Source organism: Lutjanus erythropterus, chromosome 16 (assembly GCF_056507025.1).
Source record: "Lutjanus erythropterus isolate fLutEry1 chromosome 16, fLutEry1.hap2, whole genome shotgun sequence".
Lineage (NCBI taxonomy): Eukaryota > Metazoa > Chordata > Actinopteri > Lutjaniformes > Lutjanidae > Lutjanus > Lutjanus erythropterus.
The window spans coordinates 12,700,094-12,717,201 of NC_139332.1; the positions used below are offsets into that span (position 1 = coordinate 12,700,094).

Below are 17,108 nucleotides of genomic sequence, written 5' to 3' on the forward strand. Positions count from 1 at the left end.
TCTCCAGTCCATTCAGAGAGATTTCCACCTGTCCTGGATCTGGTCATTTTCAACAAGATGGCTGTAGTTGCCACTTTTTTCGTTGAACAATATTAAATTAGTTGGATGGCATAGTTTCTCTAAAAGTTGAACAAACAACTGCACTCAAGACTTGTGTTGATGGAAAAGACGTGTTTGCCGTACTTCTGACAGGATGTGGTTAGTCTAATTCACCAACTCTGCTTGTACTTTTCATTGCTCTGATTGGTTGTAGGTCTCTCCAATTGCATCCAGAGGCATTTTAATCTGTGCCGCTTGATAACACCCCTTGAAAATTGAAAATGAACTGTGAGCTTCCAGACTAATTTGCATTTGAGAATTGGTCTGGTGATGGCAGGCTCGAAAAATTCTGATGCAGAATTTGGGAACCGATGTGTTGTTGGGTGATGTAGCTGAATCTATCACTCTGAATCTTTACCCTCTTGCTTTTCTTCCAGTCTGTTATCAAATCCAATAAACTTGGTGCTTGGTTATTTATGTACAACAGTGACATTACAAATGACACACACACACACACACACACACACACACACACACACACACACACACACACACACACACACACACACACACACACACAGTAAAAGACCATGTGGAACTAAGGTGAAAATAAATGAAATTAATAAAAGAAGCCCATCATTAGGAGGACACAGGTCAAGTCTCTAATTTCATTACTTCCAAAACTTGTCTTTAATGTCCTTTCCGATGCAGCTTGTGAGAAATGTCAGGTCAATTGGTGTCACGGTTAAAGTTCACACTCCTGCAGTTTATACAACTTTCTCCTGACAGAAATACGGGCCAGGTGTGACGGGCTCGAGCCTTTACTGGAGGCTTCCACTGTGAAAATGCTAAATAATTCACACAAAAGGGCAGTTTTGAAAAGCCTTAACCACCTGAGCTAACCTATCTAATATTGAACAGAGGGCAAGCCACAGCCTGCATTGAATAATATACTCTCATTTTAGCCTACTTCAAAGCTAATATGTCTCTAATACCAGAAGGGGCCACCTGGGACCTCCTTAACGTTAATATTTGGGCCTGAGAGGAACAATGAGAGAAAGACATGAGAGTGGCAGGTCACTGCAAGTCATGTCACTGATGTGTGAGTGAAATCAAAAAGAGCATGAAACAGATGTGTTTTCTTTAAACCACACAGATAAGATAATTGTTCATATTTATTATTTGAAAATCTGGTCGCACCATTACACTTATCTTACACTTATAAGACATAACAAGACGTACATTGTGTCAAATTAGACAAAAACATGAAATATTAATGTGTTCTGTATTACATTACAACAGAACTGTACTGAAAACTAAACTGTATGTACTAAGTGTCCCAATTAACCTCTTAGTCTAATAAGGGTCTAACAGTGGGAAGTAATACACTTTAGTTTATAGTACAGTTCTGTTATGTGTCCCAAATTACCCTTTAAGAAAGTCTAATAAGCATCTAACAGTGGCACACTTGAGTTTACAGTACAGTTTAGGGTTGGGTGATTGGATGACTATATCGTCTATTGACAATGGGCTGAATCCATCGCCGATTGCTTTTTTTGCCCAATTTTTAGGGCAATATTTGTCATTTTATTTTGTGTTTTGTGTTAACAAGCCAATTAAGCTTGTATTAGTTCGGTAACAGAGAGGAACTTGAATTCAGGAGGTGAACCGTTGTATTTCTCCATTTAAAAAGGGAAATAAGTGTGAAAACATGTAATTTGTAGACACACTGAGTTTATTTTGTCCACTGGACGTAGTGAACGTACGCAGCATGCGTAAGATAGTGAATTTGCCGCTTGCACGCATCTCCCAGCTGAGACCCAAAAGGTCGGGAGAAGGTGGGTGGGGGAGACAATGGTATTGCCAATCACCAATGGATTGGCTGATGATGATCGCTTGGAAAATTTTAGCATATCGCCCAACTCTACTACAGTTCTGTTGTAATGTGTTCCAAATTACTGTTCAATGATATGGGTCTAACAAAGGGCCTAATGCTGTCTAATAGAGAACATATCACTTGTAGTTTTTGTATGTTTTGTCAAAGTGCAGCTTGTTACGTATTATTATTAGTGTACTGTAAAATAAAGAGTGACCCAAATTTGTTTTCCTTGAACCATGTAGTTGAGATAATTGTACTTTATTATCTGAAAATCTATTCTATTACTGTAAAGCTCCTAAATGAGATAACCCAGATGTTTCCAGTATGAACTACGCTTGAACAAAGAGGGAGTACAAACAGAAGTCAGTTAAGATGATGATGAGATATGTGAAAAGACTTTTTCATCAAGAAAAGGGAAAAAATTGCAGTGAAACAAGCACGTATGTGTTTGTCAGTGGAGCGGGTGTCACCTCGTCAGTAGCAATCTGCAAAAGTGACAGCTCTAAAATAGCTGTAGCTGGTTAAATAAAGAGGTCTGGAGATGGTTACGTGGTGTCTTTGGAAAGATAATCCATTTGTCAACCAAGCTGTGGGCTGAGGACAGGACCCAATACACAGAGACAGACGGAGAAGAGGAGGAAGGGATAACACTTGGCGGTGGAGGCACAAACAGAGCGGAGGGGTAGGAAATAAGAAATAGAAGACAAGAGGGAAAGACAAACAGCGAGAAAGGACTGAGAGGAGACGATTGAGTGATTAGACAGATGGAGGGTGTAAACACAGGAGAGGGAGAGGAGAAGGAGGAAAGAAAAAAATGAGTAAAAAGCGACAGCGAAGCAAGATGGAACTGGGAGCAGATCGTGTGTGGACGAACGGAGAAGCAAAGACTAGCTGGGGGCTTCCAGATACTGTATAAAGCAATAAAACAAGCAAGCATGACAAGAGAGCCAGAGGGAGGGAGGAGGGCAAAAGAGCGAATGAAATGAAGGACGAAGAAAGACAGAGCAAAATTGGTGTGTGTGCACGAAAGAAAACTACAAAGAAAAGAAAGAGCAGAGGGAGATGGAGGGAAGAGAAGAAGAGGGGGAAAAGGAAAAACAAGGATGGAATGAGAAGGGAATCGGAAAACAACAAGAGAAGATAGATACGTGAAAGGGCAGCGGAGCGGCAGAATCAATTCCCTTTGGGGGTTGCAGGATCGGGGCAGTGGAGTGCAAATGCTACATTATAAACACTCAGTAGGCTATGGCCGCAACACAAGCCATCAATTTGCCCTGGATGTGCAATGAAAAATATCCTCATCGCTTCCCTTCCAAGCTTTTCCCACATGAATGGGGTTGCTGTTGACTGTACAAGCAGCAGTGTCTGTGTCTCATAAGGTTGGCATTCAGTGAATTTCACATCGCCTTTCATGACAAGACAGTTTTTTCTCTACACTAGCAAGCAGGGCTGGTGCTGTGACCAAAAAAATCTTCCATGCTAACAACCCGTGGTCCTATTTTGATGTTGAGTTCACTTGTGGCGAGTGGCATGAGGCAAGGAAGGAAAAAATGCTTGGTGTGGCCAATGCCACAAATTTGGGTTTTGAGCCAATTCCAAACCAGGGCCTAGATGACGGGTAACTATGCCAATATCAATACTTTTTATTCTTAAATGCACTTAATGTGTGGCCTGGTAGCTGAGTTGGTAGCGCAAGTGCCCCATGTAATTAGACTGTTAGTCCTCTGCAGCGGCTATAAGTTCAAATTCCACCTGTGGCCCTTTGCTGCGTATCAACCCTCGACTCTCTCCCCCTTTCATCCATCCAAACTTATTATTTTCTCCATTTTAGAGACCTGCACCCACACCTCTACCCATCTCTGTAGGCTACATAAATGATGTTGTTGCGTGCTTTCCAGGTGTTTTGTTTATTGTGTGCTGAGTGTTTTCCTGATCAATCTTCTTATAATTAGAGAAGCTGTGTAGAAATGTCACTGCAGCACCTGGGACATTCAAGCAGCAAAACTAAAAACTGTAGTTAGAAAACTGACAGGACAGGGAAAACTCTCCGCAGGATTAAATGATCAATGACATTATGCTGCTGTCTCATTGTGTGTAACGGCATACATCCATTATTAATCAGAATGTTAATTTTGATCAATCGCGGTGTCTGTGGTTGTACCTGCAGTCAATGCATCACTAAGAGGTAGACCTCTAACAACTAAAGCTTTCTGTGTATAACAGTTCACTAGATCAGCAGTTCAACCTTCAAGCGCAACAAGGTGGCCAACAAGGTATGAAACAAATATAGTAATACAGTGAAAATATTAGTGGTAATTTATCACACTTCCTGAGTAACTTGCCCAGCACTGTCTTAAGCACAATACAGTTTTTAATTGTAAATAAAGAAATGTTTATCATGTGTATCACTGTGTGCATGCACACAACAACAACAGAGATGTAAACATTTCTGCACTGAAAGCAATGTTCATGTGCACAGGATGTCATTTACAAGGTAGGCCTAATGAATCCATTTGGTTGCGGTGGAGGTTGTTTTGTATAAATCCTACTGACACTAGTATCAAGACTTAAATCAAGACTTTGTATCTGTAGTATCAATATTTTGGGGTTTGATCTGCTCACGTCTAAAAACACACTTACAGAATGCATAAAAAGTTTGTAGCTGTAGCAGATGCTGAGTCTCACACATTTGGGGATTATGGCACACATTTGGACAGCTATTCATGCTGATGCTCACATGAATAGTGACAGAGGTACTGTTTTACTTTCCTGTCTGCACAACTGATCAGTTGCTGTGTGGAGTTATTGGAAGTACCACACCAATTCTTTTAGGGAGAAGGGGTTTCATATGGTGTTCAATGATCAGAGAAGCTCTATGTTTTTATAGCATAATACCACCATCAATCATACATGGTCAATCTATCAATCTATATCCATCCTGCATGCATTAACTAAACGTTTAATTCCATTCATAGACAGATTTTACCTGATGCAAGTCGTATGCTTTTTAGCACTAAGCCAGATATATCTGAGATTTCAGAAGTTTCCCAGTCATAACTGTGACTTGGCCATTGGTGTGAGTGATATTTTACATGAGTGGAATGGTCTTAAGATCCTCAATCTGTGCTCCCAATGAGTGGCAGTGTGAAGATCCTCATGGGATGGACAGCCTTCTCATGACGCAAACCTGAGTATTACGTTTGCATGTTGCTTTTGTGACACAAAAGTAGTGCACAAACTGTTTAAGCAATGAACTAGATCTTGTGTCCACCAAAGAAAATGGAACTCATTGTGCATGGATATGCTGTCCTCTTTTGTGCCTAATGGGCTTAGATAGGACTGGAGAGGATTGCAAGCAATAATACTACTGAGTTCGGAGGTTTAATTTCATTGATAATATCACCTTGGCGGCCTGAGCCTAAGCCCTTATCCCTTGGTACTGCTGTGAATCAAACCTCTGCCTCTTCTCCCTCCCTCCTTCCCTCCGTCTTGTCTTGTTGAAGTATTGCTAACGTGTGTAAGTTTGCTTTTGCCTTTGGTTTCTGCGGTCAAAGGTATCAATAAATAACCTGCAGCATTTTTTTTCCCGCTGCAGACTCTCTAACACACAAAGACATGCATAAATATGTGCACATGCTAGCTTGCACACATGTGTGCAAACCCATAAACATCCCTTGCCAGAGGCGTCTTCATAATTAAAATTCCCACAACCAGTTTAGAAGAGCGTAGACCTCTCCGCAATCATCCCATACAATTACTGACACACTCGGTCACATAATAGCTGGTTTTCATTCATTCAGCTGTGTTGTTTCCCTTAAGTCTGTCTGTTCTTTCTTGCTATTATTTTTCATACTCTCTGCCCTTAGACTGGCTGCCTCAAAGCCACTCTAATTGCATTGGGGATCGGCCTTTAAAGCGTTGCCATGGCGACTGGTAGAGCCTTCACCGCGCCACATGTCTTCCTCACTTTACTTACTTTAGCTAAAGCTCCATTGCTCGCTATCTCTCCCTCTTTTCCTCTTTCATGTGTCACTGTACTTCCTACCTCATCTATACTTTTCCACTTCACTCCATTCACCCTTTAATTATTTCCCACTTTTCCGTGCGGCTTGATGAAAGCGGTGGGGGAGGGCCTCCCCGAGGATGAGTGATCTGCAGATGTGGGAGGAGAATGCCTCGCCAATAAACACTTTACATGTATGGATGCATGCGCACACGTACACACTCCCACATTCACACCCCCCAACCCCACCCCTAAACACACACACGTCTTGGAAAGCGATCGTGCTACGTTGGCCAGGGGTGTAGCAGCAGCAGCAGCAGCAGCAGCAGCGGGGATTGAACGGCAGCCCAGCCGGAGTATGTGTGAGCGTCATCACAGCTGGCCAGCAGTAAATACATGCCGGCTGACAGCTTTCACAATGATGGGGCAACATTGTCAGTCAAAGAGAAATGCCTTGCCAAAAACTTTCCCACACTTCAACTTTAATCATCCACGTGGAGGTGAGTAGTTCCTCAGGAATGGATAAACAAGGACCTCATGCTGGCCATATTTTCCATGAAAGCAATTCCTTTATGATTTTTGATTCTGGCATGCATGTTGTTGTTTTTAGCACAAGTCAATCAAACAATTTGATTTGTACTGTCATCTCTGGATTTAATCAATTTATATTTTGATTTCTTTATGTGTAAGTGGCACTATTGTGTTTTCATTCCTACTGCCAGGATGTTGATATTGGACAGTTCTAGAAACCCTGGATTTAGTGGGTAATGAACATTCAAAGTGATTCAATTTCAGCATTTTTTATGTTTAAATATCTGCTTAAGCAAATTAAGAATGTCACAAAAACCAAGACTTTGGTACAAAGTCAAAGCCAAACTTCTGAAAACATGATGGTACTCATTTTTCTACACTACAGTAAATACAGGGGACATAATTCTTCCGGACCTGATGGGGACAGCAAGTGCAGTGGCAGCAACAGCTCTGCCTCAACTCATCCAAAAGACAAAACATAAACAGAGCTGTGTTTGGAAGTACTTTACATTACGTTTGAGGTGGATCATTAGGAATTTAAACAGATTCACAAACACCAACTGGTGCCATCACTAGGTTGAAACTAACTAATTTTTATATTTTACACCTATTCACCTTCTCAATATATTCTTGTTTTTTCTGTCTGTCCTTGTATCCTTTACACACACGCTCCAACACACACAAACAAGTAATAACATTATACATCTCTTTCAAATATCATAATTAATTACGTTTTGCCCAAGCAAATTATAGCTTTAGTCTAGAGACCCCGGCAACTCCAAGTGAACACACGCACTTCTTCTGCCTTTAAGCTCAAGAACTCCCCCACTGCCATCTCCCTACACACATACAAACAACAAATGCAGCTAGCTGCAGTAGCTACACTCTGACAACACATATTTTTAAAACACAAGCATCCAGTGCCCTGCAACCCATTTCTTCATCTTTAAACATGCAGAAGACTCTTTCTTCCATCAATGATGTTGGAGCTCTCAGTCCCTCTGTCTGTGTCTCTGAAGGGGCTCCTACCTCACATACTGTACGCCGAGAGAAAAGCCGAGTGAATTATTGAAGGCAGGAGCAGAGAGATGGAGAGTGAACAGAGAACTTGTGCATGAAGGAATGAGGAGAGAGAAGTGGCAGACTGAGGTGGAGATAGCCAGAAATGGATGGAGAAGTAAGACGGCATGGAGAGACAGACACTTCGGGAAGGAATAGACAGTACAAGGAAATCCATGAGAGGGTGGAGATGCCGAGGGAGGCAGAGAGGAAGAAAGAGAGAGGTAGAGGTAAGTAGAATGTGTAGTTTTCCCTGTGGCTTGTTTGCCTGCTGATGTAAAGAGGAAATGGCTGGATCAGCAGGGGCTTTTACCTACACAGAGTTTAACTAGTTGTGGAAATACACGCCATACACGCACACACACACACACATAAAAGTCCATGCCCCACGGGACTGGAGGAGATGAAGGGAAAGAAAAACAGACACTGTGCAGTAATGTCGTCTTCATGCTCAGGTTACACTGCTCAATAGAGCTGCAGAAGCTGCTGGGCTTTTTGCACTTTATCGCTCATGTAACTGTGTGCAAAACTTTTGTGTGTATGTGTGTTTGTGTGAGTGGAGAAAGGGACACACTGCATGTATGTTTGTGTGTGTGTGCGTGCGCGTGTGTGTGTGTGTGTGTGAATGTGTACTATAAACTGGCAAATCTACCGGGGCTCTGACTTCCCCTGGTGCTGGCTTTGTATCAGCACCCAGCTGAACATGGCTGCAGATCAATGTCATCTCCAACACACACACACGCGCACACACACACACGTACACACACAGCCGCACACTTGGACTTGTTTACAGTTTAAACAGCAGGTGGCACAGATAACAGCCACTTAATCCGCAGCCATTTGGACAACTGAATGTGATACCCAAAAAGTTTCTTTCCCCTCTCTTCTCTCTATCTGTCTATCTTGTCAATAAAATTCTTTTTGAGAGTTATTTAATACTTCCTGTTAAGTGTTGTAAAAGTGCAATAGAGTCTACATCTGACCACACGTCTCAGTGTTGTGGTGGTGAGAACATGAGCAGGCTTTGAACTTCTCCTTCAAGCTCTTTTTCATTACACAATTACTTCCATCATTTGTCAGAAAAATTACCTGAAACTTTCACAGGGGTGAAATGTTATAATCCCTCTGTGACGGCAACCTTTTCCTTGACCTCTGATGATATATTTAGGTTATTTTAAGATTTAATTTAAACATTTACAAATTTCTTCTTAAAGGATTTTGTCTTCTTCTTCGATCGAATGACATATTGAACTAACTAGTTTACTTAGAGCATACTCCCATCTTAAGAGTGTGGAGGCGGGGGTTGGAGACCGTGTCCTTCCACAGACCAACAAAAATGTTGACTGTAACCAATCTCAAACCAAGAATGTTAGCTGTCTAATCATACTGCAGTTGGACTGTTTCAGAGTTAATATGCGTGCAGCTTAGAATGAGTGGTGAAGTGCCTTACTATGCTAACCTAGCTAACTTTATTTGGCGACTTTGTTGGTTTTGGCACAGCATTTTGTAGTTTAAGGTATGCTGTGTTATTTTTGTGAAAAGTAATTTAAAATCTTCTTACTTTACATCATTATTACACAGCATTTTATCAGATACGATTAGCATTTTTCTGTTCAGTGAGCTATGAAACAGTTGCCTAAGGGTTAAATACTTGTAATTAAGAATTAATTTGTGTACAGCTTTTTAATTTAGCAACAAATGTAAAGCAAGTAAAGACTTAAGGTATGTGTAACACAAGGAAACATCCTTAACCCCGTCCATTCAAAAGTAGTAATTATTGTAATTAGGAAGTCACTGTAGGACCACAGCCTTCACTTAGTAAATACCTTTTGTCACAAGGCTAAGTTTTAACTTATGAAGAGCTGGTGCAACTGGTTCCTGGCTGGAAGTGGTTTGATATTACCTCTTCTGGTTGATGGATGGATGATGGAAGGATAGCTGAATGGATGGCAATAATGGAAGAGACACTGAAAAGAAAAAAAGGAAAGAAAAATGAAAAATACAGACACACTATGCAGATTCTGGCTAACGCTGCGTGTGAATAAAGCAGGTAAATCCGTTAAATCTTCCACTGTCTTGAGGCTTCTTGAGAGAGCGAAGAGGAGTGGAAGGGAGTGATGCAAAAAGATGAAGCCAAGGAACAAGAAAGGCTCGTACCATTTTTTCCCATGCAGTGAAAGGGAATTTTAGGTCAAGTAGGAAAGCAGCTTCGGAGTGTGCTTGTTACAGCCTCCAGAGAATTCAAATGGGAAACCATTCGACTTGACAAGGACATTAAAATCCAATATATTCACATTATGAGGCCCCTGCGTTTCTGGGGTTATTTTGGACAGCTCCTCCCCATACACCACACACGCACCCGCTCACACACACACACACACACACTGCTTTATGAGCTGGAGGCAGCTCTTCTGGATTGTCATCAGCAATATTATTCAGGATTTGTCACTTTGGGCACTTCACTGTGATCCAGTGACACAGCCTGATCACTCTTCATGACTGCTCAGCACATGTCGATGTCCATAAACGCAGATTGATTTGAGAGCTAAGAATGGATGTGACTACACACATACAAATGTGTGTAGGTGTGCCTGAACACACAAACTGTGACACAGACATCCACACAGATGGTAGATGGAAATGCGTCATGCATCTAACATAAGAACAATCATTATCATGAAGTGGTCGATGATCATTGTTTACCACTGGTTTAGGAAATCCATATGCCTGTAATGAATGGCATTAAGGGTCATGTTGGAGTCTATCCACTAATGGGAGGGTGAGTCTGACATTTCACCAGTCTGAGTATTACTCCTACAATTACCTCTTGACATTTCTGTATCAGACTCATATTTAGGCCTCTTTCAATGGTCTCGGGCGAGTGTGTGTGTCTCTGCATGTGTGCGTGTGGACGATTAATCCTCTTATTTACCATCACTGCAAACATTTACAACTGTAATTTCCATCCCTGTCTTTGATAGTGAGTGGGCTTTGGGGCTGCCTGTGTATCTGTGTGGACCCAGGCTCCAAATCCCCACAATGACCACAAACACAACTCAGTCAGGACTTAATTGAGCTTACCTCTTTATCACCTTGCTCTCATTTAAATAGAGGATGGGATTAAAATTTTCGGAGGGGTGTTTTTGTGTTGGAGGTAAGAGAATAGAGATGGGACCGATCCAACTCATCAAGTATCAGACTTCCAACACTGAGTTGCATTACGATCTTAATTCCATAATCTTTGCTAGTTGTAAAGACTACAACAATCAAATTGCAAGCTGCTTAGAGCCTTTCACTTCTACTCTACATTTACACATAATAAAGGGAAAGGTTCAACATTGTTGGCTAAGATACAGCCAGCGTAAAGAAATGATTTAGCCACCTTTCTCATAGTGTAACTATAAACCAGCACGAAAATGACAATTACCAACATAAACTTCCATAAACCACCATTTTCTGAACAAAAACCTTGGCAACACATTAAAAAACACACAACAAACACATTACAAGTGCTAACAAACAGTAACATTTGCATTTGCAATATAACAGTTCAAACTTCAGCTCTCAGCAATGCTCATGAGAAATTATGCAGCTGCACATGTGAAGGCCACAAGCCAGAAACAGTGGCCCACAATGGTTTAGTTACACAAGCTGTTTTACACAGACTATACATGCTTTTCAGAAAGAAGTCAAGTTTCAATATCTCATGTAAATTTAATACAACATCTACTACTACTACTACTACTACTACTAGAGATGTACCAATACACTTTTGTTCAATTCCAAGCCGATTCTGATATGTGAATTTATTTATCTGCTGACAACAGTACTATATCGATACCAGCAGTCTTTTTTTCTTGATGTTTATGATTCTTCATGATAATTTATTATTAGTTATAGTAGCAATAGTAAGATTACACGAGGCTGAAACTTTTGCATATTTATTTGCAATATTTGCAATATTTATTCCATGATGCATTGCTGAGAGTTTGCTATTTTACATTCAAAAATTCAACTGCTACTATTTGTTAGTATCTGGAATGTGCTGTCATTTTGAAAGCAGAGTAAGATTGGAGACCATTATGTAGCACTTAAGTGTAGTGTTTACAATTATGCTTACAAATAGAAAGCATATGGCAGACATGTGGCATTTAGATCAAAATGTGTGGATCAGACTTTGCGAGTTTGATACCCGATGAATGCATTACCTTAATATTTATACCGATATTAGATTAGATTGGTCCTGTCACTGATTATGTGTACTACTACAACTAACAATAGCAATATAAACATCAAGAAAATAGGAGTGCTGGTATCAGTATAGTACTGGTATCAGCAAATATTCAAATTCATATCAGATTGGAAAGTGGATCAGTACATCTCTACAGAAGCATGTTAAAACACTGTGAGGGATCACATAACGGCAGTTTGAATCAAAGGCTGCCTGAGCAGCATTGATATTCCCTCACTTTACCAAGCTTTAAGGAAGAAGCTGTGTGTGTGTGTGTATGTGTGTGCGCGTGTGTGTGGGTCTATGCGTATAGTAGCTGATGCTTCTTTTACATTGCCCAACTTCAAAAGCAGCGTCTCCACTTTAATCTTCTCTTCTCCTGCACTGCGGACCCAAGGAAAGACAGAAGAGAGAGACCCAGGCTCTTTCTGCCACTCCCATCCATCCGTCGCATCCCAGAAATGCCTCCTTTTTCTCTTTCTACTATTCTCTCTCAATTTTTATCTATAACACACTAATGCACACATGCACTTACCCTCTCCCTCACCCGCAAACGCGTATCCACACACATCCTCACTGTCTAAACACACAGCCCTCGCCACACATACTGGCTGGCCTCGTAGTGACTTACAGTAATAGCCTCATCCTTCTTCCTCTTGCTTACACTCACGCAAACATACACAGTCACACTGCATTGCCAAGCACTGGCGCAGTGAGGTGAATGTATCAGGCATATTAAGTCATACTAGGAGGGCGCTGAGCATGGGGTGGGGGCGGGAGAAAGCTGGCACCGGCACCTTGTGATTTCCACCACTGCGGCGTCAAAAATTGAAAAGCCAATTCCAATTGGACCCCAGTAATTAGAACTGACCTGAATGGCTGCACAGAATATGGGATGAGAGGGAGAGAAAGAGAGAAGGGCAGAGTGGAAACAAGGACAAATGACCTACACCTCCAAATGTATTGTTTCAATGGATGGGTATAAATTAACTCCCACAGAGTCTAACTGTCATCATAATAACCACATGATTATGTTTGACAGTCACGTTGGTTACATTTGCAAGATTCACTTTGATTTTAATGGAGAAGTACAAAATTATGATCAATATTAATCTCATGCCTGTTTGTTAAAAAAAACACAAAGCTGGAGCCAGAATGGGTTTAGCCTAGAGGCAACATGAAACAACTAGGCTGACTTTATCTACAGTTCAAAAATACACACCACAAAAGCTCACTAATTATCATGTGGTAGCTCTTATTTGACTGTTACGTAAACAGGCATTTTTAAAAATGGTGGTTTTAGGGAAAGGTACGTGCTGTACTTATTCATGGTTTCCTCTCAGGGCAATTGTTTTTCTGCACACCAGAACCTGGTCGTGACTAACTGACCTGTTTTTCTCCACTTTTGCCATCTTGTTAAAACTCAAAGTTTTCTTTTTTCCTGACACAGTGACATGCTGCTCTGTTTTAAGTTCTGCAAAGTGATCAATCAATAAATCACTTGTTCAGCTGAATCAGACAGATCTTCATCTAGACATGAATATAGTAACGAGAGGATGGTTTAAACAATCTGCTTCACTCATTAAATATGTGGCACATGATTCCCAAACCCCAATAGCCCCATTGGACCAAAAGCCCATTGGTCTCACAGCCCAATATCCCAAAAACAAAAATCCATTGCTCTGAAAGCTTGCTGTACCGAAAACACATTCTTAACTTGGAGTTTTTTGCCCTTAGTATATTTTGACATACAAATGTTCAGTCACCTTCTTTGGGTGACATTCATTGTCATGGCAACCTTCATCAGCATAGCAAAGTCAGTGTTGTCAGTGTAACAATAGTAAAAATGTAGTTAACATTATAGATTGATTACAGTCGGGTTAAGTTTAAGTTTTAACTACTTGCATAGGTTTAGGCATCAAAAATACATGGTTAAAGTTTTGAAAATGGGCACTTTTTTTTCAAGATAACCACTTGGGTCTCTAAATAATAGGCCGTCATAACAGTGACATGGCAACAATGTTTTTTTTAACAAAGCCTATAATTAAAAAAAAAAGATATTCTTGTCTGGAATAAAGGAGAATAAAATAATGCTGTGAAAACCCTGCTACTTCATGATGAACAAAGTACTATCTACTAAGTACTTCTGTGCAGTGTGTCTGTCAGTTAAATGTCTTAAGATCATGGCCAGTGTGAGTGTCTGTGGTTGTGTGAACAGCATGTGAGATCAGATGTGGGGCAGTTAAATGGGACTTGGAGGTAAATAAATGATAAAAATAGAACCATTGTAGTGACCTTGAGATTTTAAATTATGCAACATTTGGTCTATTCAATAAAGCAAATATTTAAAAATTTAATACAAACTAAGCACTTAAGTAACACGTTTTAAACACACATTGAAGATCATTAAAATGACTGACTAACTAACTAACTAACTAACTATCTAACTAACTAACTAACTAATTAAAATAATCACCTGCTTTTAGGTTTTACACACTGGTATTTAAATGTGTAACCATGTGCCATGGTTTCTGCAGCTTTTGGATAAAATTAAACATCAAATTGTGTTAACTCCGTAAAACAGCTTACTTTCTAATTCTGAGATGGCCTAGGAGATAAAACCACAAACAATACTCCTCCATCTTTAGATTTTTGTTTGGGAATTCTTTAAATTCTCCCTCAACTTATCTGTGTGTCCACAGCCCTGCAGTCTCATGTCCTTACATGAGCATTGGTGGAGAGTTTACTTATGCTCAACAACAACTGGCACTTTTGAAGACAACTGCATTCATGACTCTAAGAACACAGATAAAAACAATTCTGTGGTTTAAGAACACCTTTGTGAATGTCAGACTTTTCTTGGGACCTTTCTTAACAAAATTAAGAAAAAAACTTACAAAGGCATTGGTAACTGCCTTAAATTTGAGTAAATAAGTCTACTTTTGAGGTATTGGAAGAATTTTTTCCCCTTGGACGGAGGTAGGCTAGCTGTTTCCCCCTGCTTTCAGTCTTTATGCTAAGGTAGGCTAAGAGGGTTAAGAAGCCCTCCAGCTCCAAACCTAATGAGCACACATGAGACTGATACTAATCTTATCTTCTCTTACTCTTAAAAAGGAAGCAAATAGGCTTCTTTTCCAAAATCTTTAACTATGCTATATGTCAATTAGGGTTTAAATACAGCTGTATTTTTCAGGGCTCAAAAATGATTCCACTTGCTTTTAATGCAAATGAACCCGTTCTTCAGAATTTTCCTCCAAGCAAGCGTCAGTACTTAACTTCTATCAAAACTTATGCTACTTAATTTAAAAAAAACCCTTCAAACGCCTTGATTTGTATTGGTGAAGTGGAATGATCTCTCTCCAATGTGGGGTTTAGCAGCTTGTTTTCAGAAGAAAAGAAGAATTTTTGTTTGTGCATTTTCCAATAAGAAATCATATTCTAAACAGCACCACAGAAAAAGACTGTCCCCAGTGAATGTTGCTGGGCCTGGGCCTCTCTCCCCCTTTTAACATGTCATCCTTCCTTTTCACTCCACCCTAACCCTCACATCCTCCTCACTCCTTGATTCATTCCATTTCACCACCTTCATTCAGCCTCTTCGCTGACCCTGTCCCTCATCTCCCAGCCTCTCCATCACAGCTGACCCTTACATCTTCTCTCTTTCTCCCTCCCTCTTAAACTCCCTGACGGCCCCACCTTGACCCTCACCTTGACCATATACCGCCAAACCCCGACACCAGAGGCGGAAAATGAAAGAGGGAGGAGAAAAGTGGAGAGGAGGGAGAAGGGGAGGGCTGAGAGAAGGGAAGTTAGAAAATGTCAAGAGTGAGAGACAGGGGAAATCATAAGTTGGAGGGTCAGATACGTATAGATATGAGCAATGGGATTTATTTTCAAAGTGTGCAGACACACGCACAAACATACCTTTACAAACATACACACCAGTCTACAGGAGCTGACAAAGGAAATGGTCACACCGGGCCACATAGCATAGTGAACTGAGAGGACACACACACTCACACAAAGCGCAACACAATCCCATCACTCTCTTAATTCCTGGCTGCTTTCACTCAAAACTGAATCCAACACAGAGGACAATAAACATTATTTAACCTTGGCACAACTAACAATTTTGAGATTGGTCATGTAATTGCCTTGTTAAACAGACCTGAATGATTAAACAGAAAGTTGTGGCTCAGAACCTGCCAATGAATTCTGTGCATAAACTATAACTAGTCAGGACGAAGTGTTCTCAGTTTGTAACAGAGAGCAAAATGTTTCAGCATCTAAATACTTTAAAACATGGGCCAAAAGACTGAGCTGTGTGACCCTCTTTAGGGATAATGATTATTTTAATTATAAATAAACCTAACTGACATCTTCATAGCCTGTTTTGTCCAACCAACAGTTTGAAATCCAGTTCTATTTATTTGTTGTCCGAGATTTGACCAAGTCAGTGTTTTTCAAGTCACAAGTAAGTCTCAAGTCTTTGCATTCAAGTCGCACGTCAAGATGAAAAAGTTGCATGTCAAGTCCAAGTCAGCTCTGGGTTTCAAGTCCTAAACAAGTCATAATGTAACAGTGCCTGTGTTAGCTAAGAATTAGTTTGCTAACTCTGTTAATATTAGCCTCATCTTGCCGTTCTTGGTACAAATGAACAAAGTTGGAAGTTGCTGCGTCTCCGCCTGTAATTTTCGGCCTGCATGTTCTGCATACTGCCACTTGTCTTTTATAGACCACCACATACAGCAGATTTTGTACACAAACAAAATGATCTTTTTTCCAAATGGAGCTCAGTAAGGTTAGTTCTTCATGGTTCTCTCCTGCAACTTTATGCTACTGAATTGATCAAAACAATGAATCTGGTGAAGGAGTTGACTTGCTGAGAATAAATAGGTTAAACATTAGTTGATTCAGAAAATGAACTGTTTTGTGGATTCACACTTTTTAAATAACACAGTTTTTAATCTTGGGGGAAGCTATCAAGTATTTTCAAGTCAAAGGGCTTAAGTCCAAGTGAAGACACAAGTCATTGCTTCCAAGTCGAGCTGCAAGTTGGGTCTAAAGTCATCAAATTTGTAAATCAAGCCTGAGTCGAGTCAAGGTCATCTCTGGTTATTATGTCATGCACATAAAAGTGCCCAGCTCATATGTACTAATAAGATACTAAAATCAGTGCAATGGTGAAATATGTCTGGCAAGAACACAACTGCTAAAAAAAAAAAAAAAAGACTGGTCCCATCCCTCAAAACACAGCTCAAATTTCTTTTAATCGTCCAACCAGAAGAACTCATCAGAAATGAAGGACGTTTTACTAGAAAGTGCAGCCCTGAAATAATCATATAATGAGCAGTAGAACATGAAAT

General features: G+C 40.4%; 1 protein-coding gene across 1 annotated transcript in view; it reads right to left on the reverse strand.

The window, feature by feature from the left end:
- The window catches only part of dlgap3 (discs, large (Drosophila) homolog-associated protein 3), a 162,353-nt gene that overhangs the window by 125,163 nt on the left and 20,082 nt on the right, over positions 1-17,108 (reverse strand). The window lies entirely within an intron of this gene.